The sequence below is a fragment of the Natrix helvetica genome (assembly GCF_964273705.1).
Source record: "Natrix helvetica genome assembly, chromosome: 3".
Lineage (NCBI taxonomy): Eukaryota > Metazoa > Chordata > Lepidosauria > Squamata > Natricidae > Natrix > Natrix helvetica.
Genome location: NC_138549.1, coordinates 161,438,689 through 161,457,417, shown reverse-complemented (window position 1 = coordinate 161,457,417; position 18,729 = coordinate 161,438,689). Strand labels below are relative to the sequence as shown.

Below are 18,729 nucleotides of genomic sequence, written 5' to 3'. Positions count from 1 at the left end.
TTTTGTCTTACACTTTTTGTTTAATGACTGTTTGAAATTATAACAGCACTCAAAAAAAGTGACTTATCACCATTTTTCACACTTAACGACCGTTGCAGCACAATCAAAATTTGGGCACTTGATAACTGAGATGTATTTATGATAGTTGCAGTGTCTCGAGGTCATGTAATCCTCTTTTGCAACCTTCAGACAAGCCAAGACAATGAGGAAGCCAGACTATGTTAGTGACTTAACAATTTCAGTGTTCCACTTAATAAATGTGGCAAGGAAAGTTGTAGAATGTGGCAAAGCTCACTTAACAAATTTCTCACTTAACAACATAAATTTTGGGCTCAATGGTGGTCATAAATCGAGGACTAGCTGTATTAGTATATTTCACTTGAGCGGCCAGATGCTTTTTCTTAGTTTTCCATTAAAATATCATCTGAAGAACATCGATGGCCAGCCAAAATGCCATATTATTTTATCAAGATAGGGCTCTTTGCGGCTTAGAAGTCAGGATACTTTACAGTGTTTATAATGAAACATTTTCTGATGCAGTTTGCAACAGCTATGGGAAAATAGGTCTTCCTGCTTTAGAATAAATAAAATGGTAAATCATTTGAGGCAAGTGAAGGCCCCAGTTTCTTCTAGTACAGTGATGACTAATCTTTTTGCCATCACGTGCCAAAAGCGTGAGGAACATGTGGGGCACGCGCATGTGTGCCCACACCCATAATTCTATGCACCCTCCCCCTGCACATGTGCGCAGAACTCCCTGCGCTCCCCCTACTTTTGGCACACAATGGCACAGTGGACCCGTTTTTCACCCTTCCCAGGCTCCAGACCCTTTCTAGGATCCTGGGGAGGGTGAACCTCCCCCTGGGAGGCCCTCCGGAAGCCAAAAATGTCCCGTTTTCAGACTTCCGGTTTGCGCGAAAGGCCCTCTGGAAGGGTGAAATACTGTCGAAAGTCAAGGGCGAAATAAGTTGGTGTAGATCTGACCGAGCAACACCTCGCGTGCCCTCAGAAATGGCTCTGCATGCCACAGATTCACCATCACGGTTCTAGTACTTCTAGAAGAACTTGTGTACCTTCACAGCTCTATTGGTCTGGCCCTCCAGAACAATCCCAGTTTCTCATATGATGGGGAAATGAATTGCCCATCCCTGTCCCAGAACTCTTCTGAGTTTCTCATTCTTCACCTGTCTGGGCATTATGAAAACTCACTCCTGGCTAAAGGTGCCTTTTCCCTAAAGCTAAATTATTATTATTTTTTTAAATTGCAAACCCTCTGAGTCTCTCACAAGCCCAAAAAGGACCATGGCTCATAATTTCTTGCCTTGTAGGGTTACCTGGAGGAAAAAAAAATGTTGCTTGAGAAAAGAGAGTTCAGCCTGGCTTCCACTTATGATATTCCTGTGAAGAGAGAGAGGAGGACACATGCATACAAAAATAAATCAAGCACTGCTCTTAAGTAGACTATAAGTGTAAAATTAAAGGGATTTTTCCCCCTCCAAAGCAATTTCCACGGGTTCCTTTGGCAGTCTGCCATGCAGCTGTGTTAAAAAGGCCACATCTGCTTAACTTTTTAGTTAACACATGGATGCTCTGTGCCACCAGGTTTTTTTTTTAACCAAATAAAGGAGTAATCCAACATGAAGTAAATTATTAGATCTTGGATATTTCAGGCTGCTTCAAATTCTGTAGACGCCAACTTCACAGTAAAACCCATTGGGATATGCTTTCAACAAAACATGTGGAAAGCCAGGCTTACTCAATTACCAATCAACAAAACACAGTATTAAAATAGCTGGAAATTAATTAAGTGGCTGTTTAATTATTCAGACTTAAAATGTCTGCAGCCACCATTTAGCAGTTACTACAGGCATGCAGTCCTTACAAATGGTTTTTTCACTCAGTAGTGAGGTATACTTTTGACATTAACTTTAAACCAGCTTTAGTCTTTTTAATTTCCAACAGTTTAGACAGATCTATTAGTTTGCAGGGGATGTGGTGACTCAGTGGCTAAGACGCTGAGTTTGTCAATCAGAAAGGTCGGCAGTTTAGCGGTTCGAATCCCTAGCGCCACGTAACGGAGTGAGCTCCCGTTACTTGTCCCAGCTTCTGCCAACCTAGCAGTTCGAAAGCATGTAGAAATGCAAATAGAAAAATACAAACCACCTTTGGTGGGAAGGTAACAGCATTCCGGGTGTCTTCGGCATTTAGCCACATGACCACGGAGACGTTTTCGGACAGCGCTGGCTCTTCGGTTTTGAAACGGAGATGAGCACTGCCCCTAGAGTCAGGAATGACTAGCACATATGTGCAAGGGGAACCTTTACCTTTATTAGTTTATATCAGTAATTCAGTTGTGGCTTCAATATCTGTACTCATAATCCTGTATATTCTTTCTTCATTTCCTAGGTTTGGTCTAATACAAACATTTTTGCAAGTTTTTCTAATTAGTCATTCTTCTCCCAAAGACACTACTATTTGGTTAGGAAAAGAACATGTTTATTTTCCTAATTTTCTTTTAATTATTTTCCAAATCTGATTCAAGGCCAGTTAAGTATCCCACTACAGAAATGTTACATCTTTTTCATTTTCTGTTATTTCTTTTGATAACCATCTAAATCTATTTTAAATAAAACACTGATATCACATCTAACCTCTTTTGTGTTCTGGTGGTTTTTCATCACATGAGTTTCACCTACAATTGCTGTGATTTTGTCTCATGGTGACTTATATTTGGGCCTCCCCTTGAAGCTGTCCTAGATCTCGGTGGGATGGGGTGATTGAGTGTTGACTTCTTTCTTTGACTTATTCAAAAGACTTCACATTTTAAAACAGGCTTTTAATTATTGCTTTCATCTGTAAACCTGGAATTTTTTAATAAAAAAGTTTACGTGTTTAGACTTATTTCCTTACTCCCCACCAAGTTCCATCACAATTGTCCCATTTTCATTTCCTAACAGTTCAGCAGCAGATTGGCCATCATACAGATATTTCAAAATCCATGTTGTATTTCTATTACTGTATTGTAGAGTATAAATCAGTGTTTCTCAGCCTTAGCAATTGTAAGATGTTTGGAGGCTGGGGGTTTCTGGGAATTGCAGTCCTCACATCTTAAGGTTGCCACGGTTGAGAAACACAACACAGTTATCTTCCACCCTAAACCTGTGCTCTTAACACACATAGAATTTGGATAAAGAGATGGTGTTTGCCATCAGTTCACAACTAAATCTGTGTGAGTAACTGTTGCCATTGCAAAGTTTAAACAAATCGTTTCTCCTTTGAGGAACAGGTCACCAAGGGCAAGGAATGGTAATACACTTGTTGGCATTGATCTCGGCGATCTGTTTTTCAATTTTCTTTCCTTCCCCTGTGATAAATGGTCTGAGATGTTGAATTTAAATAAAGGTTTATCAGATGACGGCAGGCTAATGTTAACATGGTGACTAGTGGAAAGTTCAGGTGCTGTGACCTCCAAGAGAGCTCCTTATGGGGAAATCTTATTTACAGTTTGTCCTCAAATTGTTGGGGCAAAGTAGACTGACTTTAAGGTGGCAATTTTTCCGAGAGGAAACAAAAAATAAATGTAAAAAAAATAATCAACATTTCTGGAGGCCAGGCTTGAACACCCATGAACCTTTTGTCCAAGAAATGGAGTAGTTGTATTTTTATATTGTGTTGTTCAAAGTGATCCATCTTTGGAGGCTTTCTCTCTCGTGCAGCTTGTTTTTACAAGTTGTATGTTTTGTATGGTGGGGTGGGCAAACCTTGCTTTATCCAGGATGGTGTTTCTCTAGAGGGTTTCTTCAAACATTTTCTCTCGGGATTCCCTCCTCCTTTTAAAACTTATGGAGAATCCCAACAGGGCTTTTGTTTATGTGGCTTATAGAATAGAATAGAATAGAATAGAATAGAATAGAATAGAATAGAATAGAATAGAATAACAGATTTGGAAGGGACCTTGGAGGTCTTCTAGTCCAACCCCCTGCTTAGGCAGGAAACCTTACACCACTTCAGACAAATGGCTATCTAACCTCTTTTTAAAAACTTCCAGTTTTGGAGCATTCACAACTTCTGGAGGCAAGTTGTTCCACTGACTAATTGTTCTAACCGACGCATTTATATTTATTGATATTTACAGTATTAAAAATGGATGCATTTTGGTGCCTCTACAACGTCTCATGATCATTTGTGTGATTTTAATATTGTGTCATTTTAAAAGAAGGATGGCAGACAGGTTTTGATTTTGAGGACACCTGAGTCTTTGGGGCTTACAGGGTCACATTTTGAGAAACACTGCTCGCTAGCACACTGCATCCCTGCAACATTTAAAAATCAGGAACTGGGAGTTAAATATTTCTAGTGAGGGTGATGAAATATCTGCAAGACAACAAGCAAGGATCCCTCAAAGCATTCAGTCGGTGGCTTCTTTATGGCTATCTGAAAAGTAGAGAATCTTTTTCTAGTCTTAATTTTGAAAAACCTTCTGAGACAACCAAGGGGATTGAGTGACACCCCTGCCTTTCCTCCGCATGTCTGCACAGAAGTGAGCAAGGCAGAGTTCCTCTTTTTCGGAGCCTTTCGGAAGTGTTAGTCCCTAGGATCAGCACAGCTTATGTAAGACGTGCCACCTTTTTTGCAAAAGAATGAAGTCATAAACTTGCCACGTGGATAACAAAGCATCAGTCGTGTCCAAAGGTCTCCCTGCTTTCGTCAGATTGAGAAAAGAAGGGATGGGCTACAAAGTCTACCCCTTTAGGACATATGTGCAATGGCACAGAGCACGCTGAAGAGAAGTAGGACGTGCGCCACAAAGTTGTGATGCTACTGTCACTGGCTTAACCCTGCTGCAGATCTTGTTGCAAAGCGACAGATGCTTCTGGAATTGACCCCTGCTTTTTTGGCCCTTACGAAGCCATTTCAGGAGGATAGTTTGCTGCAGAGCTGTTGGATGAATTGCTATTTGTGCTGTGCAGTTCTGTATATGCCCCCGTCACATGAATCCAGCTCAATTCAAAAAGCCGGATGCCCGATTTAGAGGGAATAAGAATAGTTAGTTTGGAGCGTAGATAATCCTCGTTTAGTGACCACAATCTTAGCAACTGTGTTGCTAAGCAGAAAATCACGTGACTGCATCGGGCTTACAACATCTCTTCCCCTTCAGTCGTTAAGCAAAACTCCACAGTCATTAAATGAGACATCACTTGACCATGTCTGGCAATTTTACTTCTGTATTTTGTATTAACTCTGCTTTTTGGAAGTCAATTGAAGGATGCCGATGATGATCACGGATCAGGACATGATGGTCGTAAATACGAGGACTGTTCACAGAAGCTGATGTTTTCCCCACTCTCATAACTTTGGACAGTTGCTAAACAGCTCAGTTAGTAAACGAGGATTACTTGTAGTGGTTAAAGGCACTCTTCAAAATGTTGGTGCGTCTTATACTCCGGTGCGTCTTATACTTTGAAAAATATGGTAATTCTGGGATTTTTTTTGAAGAGAAAGAACCCTCCCTTGACTAATTCCAAAGATAGTCCTATGTGCAAAAGAAATCAGTGGTATTCACAGGACAGAAAGTACAATTAGCATGTCAGAAGGCAAAAATGCTTGTCAAAACTGCACTGCTCAGGTGTCAGGGAGACCTTAATACCAACTTATAGCAAGGACATTTCTAAGGTGATATACTGCTAATATTTGCAGACACATGCTGAGGTTTATGAACATTTGGATATTTATAACCCCTGCCAGCAGATGCAATTTTCAGTTTGGGATTTTTATGATGAAAGAAAAATAAAAAAAATAAAAAAATTAAACAGACTAACGAAGAAAATTCCAACTGCATTTCACTGGGCATTTTATTCATGAGATCATTTCAAGTGTTTATGGAATGGGCTTAAGAGACGCAACAATTATGACTTGATGGACTCAGTTCATTTAAACTGCTTGGAAAGATACTGGATGTCTAGTGTGAAATTCCTAGCTTGTTAAGGAATGGGACTTGTTCTCCTAGGACTGTGATGGTGAACCTATGGCACACGTGCCAGAAGTGGCATGCGGAGCCCCCCCCCCCGTGTGGGCTCGTGCGTATAAGCTGCTCTTCTGGTTTCTGGCGCTGTGCACTGGCCAGCTGGTCTTCATGTTAGCCAGAATGCCGGAAACCTGAAGACCTGGTGGCCAGTGCGCATACGTGCTCACCAGTGGTGGGTTGCAGGCAGTATGTCCCGGTACGGGCATACCGGAGCCTTCCCAGAGCACCGGGTACCGTTCCGTTCCGGTGCTCTGGAGGGCCCACCTGCCTGCCCGAGCTCCTTACCTTTCCTTTAAGCCTTTGGTGCGTACGGCGCCTCCGCGACACTCCGCCGAGCAGCTGGAGTGTTGCAGAGGCTTGCAAAGGCGTCACAGGCAAGTACGACGCATGCACGCGCCACACGCATGTGTGCGTCCATGTGGGTGACGCCAGGGCCGTTCCAACCATACCGGTTGGAATGGAATCTGGAACCCCACCACTGGTGCACATACATTCTGTTTTGGGCACTCGGTGCCGAAAAGGTTCACCATCACTGTCCTAAGATCAAGAACCACCACCACCACCACTATTCTAGCATGATTTATAGTGCAGATAGTCCTCGACTTACAACAGTTCATTTAGTGACTGTTCAAAGTTACACTGAAAAAAAGACTTGTGACCGTTTTTCACACTGATGACCTTTGCACCCTCCCCATAGTCATGTGATCAAAATTCATATGCTTGGCAATTGGTTCATATTTATTATCCCCGTTGCTGTGTCCCAGGGTCACGTGATCACCTTTTGCGCCCCCCTCCCCTTTGACAAGCCAAGTCAACGGGGAAGCCAGATTCACTTAACAATCAGGTTACTCCCAACCGGCAGTGATTCACTTAACAACAACAAGGAAGGTCATAAAATGAGGCTAAACTCACTGAACAAATGTCTTGTTGAACAACAGAAATTTTGGGATCAATTGTGGCCATAGGTATGAGGACGACCTGTAAACTTTTTTACTCACTTGCCATGCTGGGACTGCCACTCGCGGAATGTAGTAGCTAGATTTACTGAAGCAGTTTATAAGCTCTGTGCCTCTGGAGGGTGTCAGGTTGGAGAAGCAATTTTGCTGTGAATGACACGTGTGAGGCTACGGACCCATTTTTGCACTTCCTGAAGCCCTGCTCATTTGCATTCCAAAGCGTAGAAGTGGCTCCTGGCAGCCCTTCTTGAGCGTTGCCACATGTGAGGTTTGTGAGACAAAGAAAGGGTTTGCTGACAGACAAGTTTGTTTGTGGTCATTTGTTTTCATTCAGATGTCTTCAGGCATTGCATATCTTGCCACCTTTTTCCCAGGTAAAGGTAAAGCAGCTGAGAATTTCAGAAATGTCTAGGCTCTGGCAAAGTTTCCTGCAGAGGGCTATATATACTGCTATTATGAAAAAGCCTCATAAAAGGGTTGAAATTCTTTTTCATGTTTTTCATACCATGAGCATGTACTACTTTTATTTTTTTTAGGAAAGCCAATAAGAGCTTGAAACCTACCATAAGAAGATGTGTCCTTCACGTTTGTACAGGGGGTTTCAAGTTGTTCAAAGTCCTGGATTTAGTGCATATTGCACACATACTTGAAATTTGGAATTTTCTTTTGTAAGTCGTTGAGGCTCAGGATGCTGCCTTGTTTGACTCGGTATCAAGACAGAGCTTTAGAAAAGAGTGGCTACTTTAATGAGCAGTAGAAAGATGCTGTGCATGCACAGGAGCTGAAGCCTACGTTCTGAATCATTTCCATGTAGCCCTCTTATTGTATGGACCTGGACTTGCTTGTCCTCAGTTTTATGAGGTGCTTATCATTTCATAGCAGGAGGCATCTTCCAAAGAGCTCCACCTCCATGGGGTGGAGACTTGGCTGTTTCATTATTGGATTGTTGCGATGTGTTGAACATGGAACTGCCATTGAAAGCCATCTAAAAGCTGCTGTTGTTGCCCGCCAGCATCCAGCAGAACTGGCAGCAGATTCGGACAGTGAGGAGATTGGGGAGGAGTCCTGGAGTCTGGAGAAGGCTCTGATGAGGGCTCTGTGTTGGAGGCAGAGATGGGGCCAGAGCCGTATGCCAATTATCAGCTGCCTTCAGAGTCAGACATCAGTGAGGCACACGAAACGCTGGAGCCTCTCCCCAGTGTGCGCATGCACAGAGTTGCCAGATGAAGGGAACAGCTAAAGAACAGGGGCCGACTTGGGAATAAGGCCACAGGTGGATGATGAATGGCCCCTCTCAGAGGAAATAAAAAAGGAGTGAAAGGGGAATGGAGTTTGCAGGAAACAATTTGTTCGCTTAATTGGTTCATGACTCTCCGAGACTCCTTGCCAAGTTTTGCAAATATTGGCCTGGCAGCTCTCCAAGGCAGAGAAGGTCTGTGACTGTACATCCTCCCTTGAAAGACTTTGCTGGATTTGAATGAGCAGAATTCACAGTAAATTAATAAAAGGGGTTTTTGTTGGGACCAGGAGTTTGCTTCCTGCTCTTGGGAAGCCTGGTCAGATCAGCTGCAATTGGTCCAGAATCTCTGCAGCTCTGGGTGCTCCTCGGTTCACCCATGTTCATGTTATACCATGTTCCTTGAGCTGCACTGCTTTCCACTTTCTTTCCAAGTGCAAATCAAGATGTCAGCTATCAACTTTAAAGCCCTACATGACATAGGACCAGGTTATTTCCGAGACCACCAATCCCTGGGGGTATTTGCTTGTCCTACTAGATTAAATAGAGAGTGTGTGTGTGCTCTAGGTCTCCCTCCTTAAATATTGCCATCTGATGGGACCTTGGAAGTGGGCCTTCTCTGTAGCTACCCCAGGCCTTTGAAATAGATTCCCATAAGCTTTGTTTCCACCGCCATCTGTTTACACTTCAGGAAGGTGCCAAAGACCTGGGTACACCTCCAAACATTGGGCTAGGATAAGATGAGTCAAGAGGTTGACAATATGGGTGGTTCTGACATCTAGATGGGAAGGTCATGATAAATTGTATGGCTTCTCTTTTTTTACTGGTTGTTTTTAGCAGCCTAGGATCACTGTGTGACATAGGTGGCCATATTAGTCATTTTAAATAAATACTTCTGGAAAGAGTTACTGCAAATAATTGCTCCTTTTTTTCCTCTATTTGCTTGCAGTGCCCAGAGTAGACAATGGGAGAGACACATTTTTATTTTAGATGAAATAGTAAAGAAAAAGAAAGCTTGTCCGGCATAACAAAACAAGGACAGACTTCTGAGAATATTAACCATTTGGATTAAGACAGACATTTTCTCTCTGTTATTCACAAACCCTTTGTGGAACTTGGCAGTTCCAGGTTACTTTTGTAGTTGGTTGACGAGTGGCAAGAGATACTTTCAGATGCAGTTCTACTTTCAGTGCATCTGAAAAAGCAAACAGCTGTTTGGGGAGAAGGTTGAGCTACCAGAAGGTTGATTTAACTTCATACATTTGCAGCATTATTAACAATTTTACTTTAATTTGCCTTAATTCCAATCTTTATAGAAGGTTGGAGCAGCATTTATTGTTGTTGCTGCTGCTGCTCTGTTACTTTCCGCAGACCACTATAATACCACTGGGGAAATGAAGTCACTTATCCAACTTCTAGCCAAGCTCAAGCCTTTTTAAATGAGACAAAACCAGCCAGATGCAAACTTGGTCAAAATCTGTGCTGGTACGGAATAATCCTGAGATGAGACCTACATCTTACTCTCTGTCAAGCAATGAGGATTTAATAGCTGCCAGTTGATGTAAGGTTGTAAACTTAAGCTGATGCAGTGGCTGATGCAATGATGATGACTCACCAATTGTAGGTATCTATATATATATATAGGTGGCCATTAGAGGGCGTCTTTCTCGTCGTGTATCTCATTTCTCTCCTTGTGTCTGTAGCTGAGTGATAAGGGATTTATCTACCAGGTATATGTCTGTATATATTTATATATAAACCATTATTAATTGTCTAAAGGCGCTGTGTGCTGTGTTTTGCTCCTGGATTTATCTCATAATAATAGTCACGCTGCCAAACTCTGACACTCTCCCATAGGAAATATAATCTAAGGGATCTCAAGTGTTTTGGCCTTCTTCTTTCTCATAGTTTGTTCCTGCTGCTCACTTCATACAGCACATTTGCTGCCCTAAGATGGGCCTTCGTGAAGGGAGTCCATAATACATGAACCAGAACATCTCATCTGATCAGTAGCACCTCCTTCTCTGGGCAACAGGTGAAAAATATGCCTTGGCACTCATCCAAATTATGTTTGGACACCAGCACTGTAACTAGGTCTCCGTTGGCTCATGGTCTGCTCCTTCTGGGTGATTACAACCTTAGGAATTCCAGAGCAGGTGGCTGGATGTTAAACTGAAAATATCCTGGGAGAAAGCAGTGGCAAATCTCCTCCAGACTTTACCCAAAACAAAACCCCAAAGGGATGTGTGGTTGAGAAATCAAGCTTAATCCAATAATGCATTTATTTATTTATTTGCTCTTAGTGTCCAATAACAAAGAATTACAACTATATACCATTCTTATTTTATAAGATTTTCCATGGGGTCCAGTGGCAAATTTGTTTAAAAAGGCAAGGCAAGAAGCTGATGACTTGCTCCGTGGAATGCTAGCTTGCTATTTTCTTTTCATATTTTTTTTAAAAAAAAGAATGAAAAAGAAATTAAAAATCATGTAGCCTTTGGTGCCTGCAGGGAACTGCATTGCTTAATCTGCCATTAGGATAACATCAGGATAGCTGTCTCCAAGGATCTGAAGGACTAAGAAGCAAAAGACAGCCCATAATTGTTCAGAAATGGTTTTATTTATTTATTTATTATTTATTATTCGTATTTATAGACCGCCCCCTCTCCCGAAAGGGACTCGGGGCGGTGTACAGTCACTAAAATGCGTTATAAAATACATACATAAAACAGTTAAATAATTAAATACGTAGGTGGAGGAGGTTACAAGACTGTATATAGAATAATAAATATAGTACATTAAAAACTCTAATAACCCAAGAGTTAAAATATTAACCAAAATTACCCATTAAAATATATCCATCGGGAGGTAAAAACTAAGAATGTGCCAGGCCAGCTAATCGAAACAGGTGAGTCTTTAATTTTTGACGGAAGGAACGGAAGTCAGTGGTAGTTCTAATGTCGGGGGGGAGGTCATTCCAGAGGGTTGGGCCCATCACAGAGAAGGTCCTACTCCTAGGCGTCGCCCGCTGGCACTGCCTAGTGGACGGCACCAGTAGTAGTCCCTCCCTGTGAGAGCGGATTGGTCGTAGGGATGTGTGCGGGTTCCAGAGGTCAGCACAGAACTAATGGATTTAAAGAAGCAGATCTTAGTTGGACTTCATTTTGGGGGGGGCGGGGGGATCATAATAAACAGAGCTGTTCAACAGTAGAACAGAGAGGTAGATGGTAGAATTTCCTTCAACTGGGAGATGGTAGAATTTCCTTCAACTGAGGTGTTTATGAGAGGTTAGAGCAGGGGTCTCCAACCTTGCGAACTTTACGACTTGTGGACTTCAACCCCCAAAATTCCTCAGGCAGCGCATGCTAGCTGAGGAATTCTGGGAGTTGAAGTCCACATGTCGTAAAGTTCACAAGGTTGGAGACTCTTGGGTTCGACGGCCATTGCAATATCCGAACTGTCAGTGTGTTGAACTAGGTGGCTTCAAGTCCTTTCATCCCTTCCAGTCCTTTTATTCTATTATGCTAGATCTCACAGTTGAAAAACTCTCAGCTATGGCTTAAAAAGTACAACCCATTCTTAATTATAAAAGTTCCTGTTGGGAATAGACAAACTGTAGACTAACTTTACAGTTATGAATCAATGTATTTCCATGAGAAGCCGTTTCTTTTTGCTGGATTGCATTGTAGAAGTTGTTGCCATCATCCTTTCCTCCTAATACTTATTATGTGGTGGAGAAAGCGATTTGATTTCCAAGGATTTGGGCAGCCTGGTTTAATTCTTAGCAACCCCCCCCCCCCCAATTCAATGGGAACTAAGTTGTCCCGATTATGAAAGGAAAAATTGGTCTGTACAGGATCAACACATACATAAATACGCTCCCGGGAGAGGGAGAAGCAAATGTTTTGGGTAGGGGTTAGATGACACCTAGCACGAATGATACATTTAACCCCCTTTTTTTACCCCAAAGCATTCCAAAAATATAATATATTAGGGCAAAATTCAAAGCAATAACTCTGTTCTCTTTTACTCGTGATGGAGTGGGGCACTTAAGAAGAAGTGCATCTTCTCTCAGTGATTAGTAGAGAAACCATTACAAGAAATATATAGGAAACCTTGAAGTAACTAGTTCCATGTTGTAAGCTAGGAGATTTTATTTCACCGTAGACTTCATAGACATGAGCTGCCAATTTTTCATCTGGAACTAGATATGGCAGGTCATGTATTTGCTAAAAACAGCAGCTGTCCCTTGTCTGAGACATGCTATGGGAGATGATAGAGATCATACGTAATTGTAGAATAGTCCCATTTCAGTCCCAGGTATCTTCAAGTGGGCTGGGAAATCCCTGCCAGTGCCAGTAATATAAAGCGATAGGAATTAATAGTCCATCTCCAAAGTCTTCCATGGTGTGCTGATCCAATTCTTTTTCCTTGTACCATTTCACCTACAATATGTGTAAGCTGACATCACTGTATTAGATAGCCTGTCCTTTCTGCATTTCATTGGCTTGTCATTTCTACAAGAAGTGATGGAAAAACACATTGGCATGGTGTCACTGAAAGATATATTTTTCAGCCCTAGGTATCAATCAGAGCCTGAAGGGCAAGCAGGAACCATGGGACAGTTGCTTCCGGAGGGATCTCGCCAAGTTTTAACTGGCACTGTCAAAGTCCCAAAGTCTCAGGAACATGTGGATTATCCCAAAGGGTTAGAAACAGGTGAAGAGTCCAAACAATCAGGAAGTCCAGCAGCAAACAAGGAGCAATAGGCAATATCTGATCCAACATGCAAGTTGGTGTGATATTATTCAGGTTATTTGATTGCCCGAGGGCTCCCATGATCAAACCCATGTTCATGAGGCCATGAAATATGAGATAGGGCTCCTGCAGTGTTTCTCAACCTCAGTAATGTTGAAAATGTGTGGACTTTAACTCCCAGAATTCCCCAGCAGAAACACTGTATTACTGTTGTCCCTCTTGTCAGACTCACCAAATTCATACTGAAATAAAACTGGGGAAAAGAGGACTCTGGTATGCTACCTGAGGCATCTGGGGGAAATGAATCAAATATAGGATATAAATCAAAGAAATAAAGTGAGCAAGAGCCAGGCAGAGTTAACAGAAACAAATTATCCAAGACCAAAGAACTAGATTTGAGGATTTAGAGAGCTGTAGGTCCTGGGACTGACCTTTGAAGTCAACTGATATTGCAGCATACACTGGTGGCACAGTTGGTGCCCCAAACCAGAGGTCAAGAACCATGGGCCTTTTATAACTTGTGGACTTCAACTCCCAGAATGGCTGAGAAGCACGGCTGGCTGAGGAATTCTGGGACTTGAAGTCCACAAAGTCATAAAAGGGCCATGGTTCCCCACCCCTGCCCTAAACTCTGCCTCCTAGCAAGGCTTGGAGAGTTTGAGATTCCATCACCAGAGCTGTAGTGGCGCAGTGGTTAGAGTGCAGTACTGCAGGCTACTTCTGCTGACTGCTGGCTGCCCGTAATTTGGCAGTTCGAATCTCACCAGGCTCAAGGTTGACTCAGCCTTCCATCCTTTCGAGGTCGGTAAAATAAGAACCCAGATTGTTGGGGGCAATAGGCTGAATCTGTTAAACTTTCTTAGAGAAGGCTGTGAAGCACTGTGAAGCGGTATATAAGTCTTAAGTGCTATTGCTATTTGCTGCCCTGGCTCTAATTTCCAGCTTTATAAGAACAGAAAGATTCAGCTTTTGTCATCTGCATTTTGACAAATATTAAAATCTGTTTGCCGGAATAAAAATTCTAGAGGTGCCTGACTTCCGTGATCCGTGTACATTTAGCCATCTTGAATGCAATAGAATGCCAGAATTAATATTTTTCATATCAGATCCAGGGGAACACAAGTTAATTAGTGGATGTGCGGCCTTTTGCTGGGTGAATCACTTTTATCAAGTGAGTTTGCATATTTCACTTCTTTAAAGTCCTGTTCTTACACGGGTGTGCTCAGGATACATGGAGAGCATGTAAAATGGATGCCCTGTAACAACCTGCTTTGAAAGAAACCCAAGTTCTTCATTAGAAAACGTCCCAGAGTGTTACCTTTCAGGACCCAGCGTGCAAAAGGCAGGGAGGGGGAGGGAGGGAGTGTTTCCATCAGATTTCTTTCATTTGGCTGAGTTAGAGAGCAGGCTGAAACTCACCCTCTGTGGACCTAATGCAACCTCTTCATGTGTGCTTAGAAATAGATTCCATTGAACTTAATGGGACTTACACCTCTCAAGAAGCATATACATGCTTTCCGCTTTCATAAGATCAACTTGAAGGATAAAATATGAAAGGGGGGGGGAGTCCAAACATTGCACAACTGGAGTGCAAGGAGCGGATCCAAACAAGCCAAAATTAGAAATGGCCTATTGTTTGGTTTTCTTTCGCTGTTGCGTGTTAAATTGGTCCCCCCACTTCCTGATTAGAAAAGATATGTACTCTATCCTTTATTCCTATTTCTGCACCAGATTACTTGCAAAGTTCTTTTATTTTTCTCTCTCCCTGTCTCCTCAAAACTGGTTCTCGGGAGCAAGCCATGTAGCTCAAGGATACAATACTTGCCTTCTCTTGCATTCAGACAGAAGTTCTAGACATTTTCATTCTCTTTGTTAGCAGAGGTCATAAAGTTATGATAATGTTGCCAACCAATTTTCTCTCTCCTGAGTAGTGGATAGTTCCCATAAGAAGTTAGGAAATAAAATGAGGATTCATCCACAGACAGCAAATCCCACTTGTTAAACAAGATATATATTTTTTCATCTTTACCATGGCTTCTCCCAAAGAGAAACGTACTTTTGAAATGTAGTCAAAATTACTCCCACTCTAGTTTTCACATGTAACTGATTCTCAGTTGACACTGCTTAAACAGAAACCTTTTAGCCTATGCCAATACATCTCAAGCAAGCTGCCACATTGTGTGAGGACCAAGATGAAACATAATTATGACAATAATAATAATGTTAATTTTAAAAATGACCACTCTTAAAATTGCTGAATTCAGATTAGAGCAGTGTAAAAACTCATGGAAACAGAAGAATGAATGTTCCTCTGTCTATTTTTGTGTTCCACACACAAGATGTTCAATCTTTTAGAAAGGGGGTGTTGTTAAAACATATTAACAGAACTTTAAATGCAAAGAATCTCAGCAAATATACTCCCATGGCAACACAGCTGAGCCAATATTGTTGCATGCGTAGATTCTGTCCTTTTATTATTATTATTTTTAAATAGTGAGGCATTTATCTTATTTTTACAAATTGCAAACTTTATTCGGAACTCTTCCAACTCTGCGGACATATTGTTGGGACGGGTGGTGGAAGGGGACATTGAATCTGGTCCTCTTGATGTGGATTTTGCCGTGAAAATTAAAGTTGCTTTTTAAAGTAAAATCAGTAGCGTTAACTATCTACTGTCTGGCCCTCTAAATAAATATTTAGGTTTAAAGTTGTGGCTACTCAAAGTACTTGCCAATTCCTTAGCAATAAATCTTTGATTACTAGGTTCTAGAAGCAAACAGTGAAAGTTACTATTGGCTTCCTTCTTTTTTATGTAAGTGGGTGAACTCTGTCATTGACTGATTGGTGAATTAAAAACATGTTTGAACTCATTCAGAATATTCTTAACTGTGTTCCAAAACAGTCTTCTATTCTAAGGAAGTTGCAAATGATATAGGAACACTATTAAAGGAAAGTCTACAATCTACATAAGGTTGTAGGTTTTGCTACTTATAAACAATATAGGTTTTGGAAGAATATAATTTATTGATCCTTAAAAGGGGAGAGGGAAATAATCCAGGTGCATTCTCCACTTCTTTTAGCCATTACTTTCAGACAGCTTAATGCATCTGTGTCAGTTCAGGATAAAGAGAAATTCAGTCTAACTAACAGTTGTAGCCCTTGGGCTGTTGTGGGTTGAGCATAAAGTCTTATTAAAATAATAATTAAGAAACAAGCAAGTTAGGGAGGGAAAGGGACTTGCAGTAGAAGTATGGGTGAAATTATTGATGTTGATAGTATAATCAATGGTGATAAAGAGAAGCAAATGTAGTTTATGATTTCCATGACAGACTGGTTTTCTTCTATCATTCATACCAGTGCTTGCATCACAAATCCTAGAGATTATTTGTGTGTTTCTTATTGTTTTCGTGTGGGGAAGAAGAAGGTGTATATATCCTTATTCATTTAGCTCCCATTCAGTGTAATTGGATTTGCTTCCAACTAAGTAATTAAAGGACTTGTTTTGGAGATAAGCTGCATTGCATTTTGAGCACCCATGCATAGGATTGCACCACATACAACATGATCCAACTTGTACAGTTGGATGCCAACATGGGTGATTAAACATAATACAATGAAAGTTCAACAGCATATCAAGTCCAGCATTCATGTCACACAATGCCTACCAGATGCATTCAGGCAATTCACAAGCATGGACAGGAGAGTAATAGCTCCCTTCCATTTTTGCTTGCCATAAATTTCTTTGTGTTGTTATGGCCCAGGTGTTCTCTATCAGCCAAAGTGCTGGTTTGATATTTAGCTATAGCAAATAGGTGGCTGGTTTGCTTCCCCCAACCCGTCCATTAGATTCTAGGACTTCCCAGTAGATGATACTCCATGGATGGAGCCCTTGTAGAGTTTGATAAAATCTAATGTCAACTGATGCTGGTTTGCAGAAACAGAAGGGCTGCTGAGTTTCGCAGAATGTGAGGTGAGGAAGCACTTTCCAAATCTGACTGGAGATCATGTTGAAGTTGTTGCCCAATAAATCTGGAGACTATACTACAGTTGGAGAGACTGGAAATCTTTTTATGGTGGGGACAGATGGTGAGCTGCAAGGGATCTGTTAAGCATCATATCTTTCACATGCTAATCTTTCTTCCTTGAAGGGAGGATCTCAATTCTAGAATTTACTTCTAACATTAAGCTGTTTCCAGTTTATCATCCTAACAACCTTATTCAGGCTACAAAAATCTGCACAGACACTAGATGGCAGCAGGGAGTTAGATTTCTTTCCCCTCTATCTTTCTGCTGCACTCTACTGATTAATGTATATTTTGGAAGCCCAGGAAGAATAGCCTTAATATCATTTCTCTGTTTGAATGTTATGTTACAAATTTCCAAGTCTAATTCCTAAAATGCAAAATAAAAAATAAAATAAATTGTAATACGTACCCAAAAGAAATGACCTAATTAGTGACATCCTTCTCTTTGCCTAAGCAAATAGCTCTGCCCATTTTGCCTGAATGTGTTTTGAAGTTACAATATTAGCAGCATTCAGGCAAAGTCACAATAATGGACAGGAGAGTGAGATGGGCAGTGACTAGAAATTTCCATATTTGGAAAGAAAAGACATAGATGATATTGCTAAGTAGAAATTTATGCATGGACTTTAAAAAATGTTTTATCTTTTAGTTGCTCAGCAATGGAGAGGTGCAAAAACATTTGAGAAGTGCATCACTAAGAAACAGATCAATCTTCCAAGGTGCCTACTTAGAAAATAGCTAGAAAGGAAAGCCTTTGTGGAAAAAAAAAATAGTACCAGCCCATATGTGTCTCCTCAACCTCATCATCCTCATGTTTATGAACTGTTGGAAGATTTTGAACAAGACACAAAATCTGGCTTAATGAGAATTAGGTTTAGCACCTTTACAAGAATCTTAATGATAGAATCAGGCATGTGGAATGCTAATGATTCAAAACTGAGTTTTGGTCTAAAGTTATCAGCTGCATCAAAATGGGCTGATAATATGGAAGCCAGACCTGTGCGGTATGTATGAGATATTCGTTGGTCCTCTCAGACACCAAAACATGCAAAGGCACACTGTTGTGATGACACAGCTGTCATTTGTAACATTAACAACATAGACGAGCATCAGTCCTGAAGGAGCTGGTAATTTATTGCCAGTAGACCCTTATGCACCCAGGGACAACACCTCGTAGCAACTGCTAGACTCGGTGCCCTAATTCTGCTTATTTATTTATTGAACTCTTCATTAGAAAAATGGAAACTTTATGGTATAAAACCATGCAGAAACCTCCAGCCCCAGCTTCAATTCCATGATAGCCTATCACAACCATTCTCAGAAAATAAAACCCATTGCTGTCTGTGAAAATGCTCTTCCTTTCCCAGTAGACTTTGGAAGCTATTCAGCATCAGGACATCAGGAAAATCCAAAGCCTTAGGCTAGTCTGAAAAATAAACAATAACAATAACACACTATCCAGAAGATGGAATTGACAAACTACTTATTTTTGTCAAGGTAACTACAGGGATCTCTTTATTGGGAGTTGACCTTGTCTTGAAGTAGGCTTCCTGTTATTATATACTTAGTTACCAGTTTAGAAAACGTGAAAAACAAGTGTTTTCATAAATACTGCATGGCCAATATATTTTCAACACAGGAGTCCACAGTTTATGGGAGGGAGATAATTATATCTGAACTGGAACATCACAAAAAATCACCCTTGTGGAGAGGCATGATTTTGTGATG

At 41.2% G+C, this 18,729-nt stretch overlaps 1 protein-coding gene across 3 annotated transcripts in view; it reads left to right on the top strand.

Annotated features, from left to right (window-relative positions):
* Positions 1 to 18,729, top strand: part of PMEPA1 (prostate transmembrane protein, androgen induced 1) — an 84,198-nt gene that overhangs the window by 21,509 nt on the left and 43,960 nt on the right. The window contains exon 1 of one of the 3 annotated variants that reach the window (XM_081948889.1): positions 9,661 to 9,948. The exons of the other annotated variants lie outside the window; for them this stretch is intronic. The gene's annotated coding sequence lies outside the window, so the exon portion shown is untranslated. Of the gene's footprint in view, positions 1 to 9,660; positions 9,949 to 18,729 lie in introns of those variants that run through there. 3 annotated transcript variants of the gene reach the window in all.